Source organism: Crocuta crocuta, unplaced genomic scaffold, assembly GCF_008692635.1.
Source record: "Crocuta crocuta isolate KB4526 unplaced genomic scaffold, BGI_CrCroc_1.0 scaffold3, whole genome shotgun sequence".
In the NCBI taxonomy this organism is placed as follows: domain Eukaryota; kingdom Metazoa; phylum Chordata; class Mammalia; order Carnivora; family Hyaenidae; genus Crocuta; species Crocuta crocuta.
Window position 1 is genome coordinate 8,700,046 of NW_027529934.1, and position 565 is coordinate 8,700,610.

Here is a 565-nt window from a genome sequence, read left to right on the forward strand (position 1 = left end):
AAGTTCTGGAAAAGTTAAAAAAAAAAATCTGTCTCAAGAAGCATCCACTACGAGCACCCACTTTGCCTGGAGACTCCGAAGGTTTAAATACCATCGACCCGGGCCGTCCACTTGTACAATTCCTTTCCCGGTCTTCGCTTGTCCTATCAGCGCTGGGCTAGTGCCCAGGTTCCGATCTGAGACTAAAACTCATGATCTTCTGGCTCAGGTTCTGTGAACTGAGTCATTCTGGCACGGAGAATATTCCGTGACTCAGCAGGCCCGAAAAGGAGGATGTCAGATCCAGATAATTTCGAGTCTTTTAAAGGCAAGATGGGGAACATAAACAACACAGTGGAAGAATTTCGCAGTGGGTCTGCGTACCCAGGGGAAAAATGTCATTCCATTCCCAGCCCTTTCACTTCCTTCTCTGCCCGAGTTAAACGGCGGGTTACACTTTAATTTAGAGGCAGGAAATTGCTTCAAAAAATTCATTTTGATGCTGCGATCAGTCCCTTTATTCTCCGAGGACCGTGTCAATTCCCTGGGCACTCTCTGCACCCCCCCCCCCAACCCACCTCTCCAC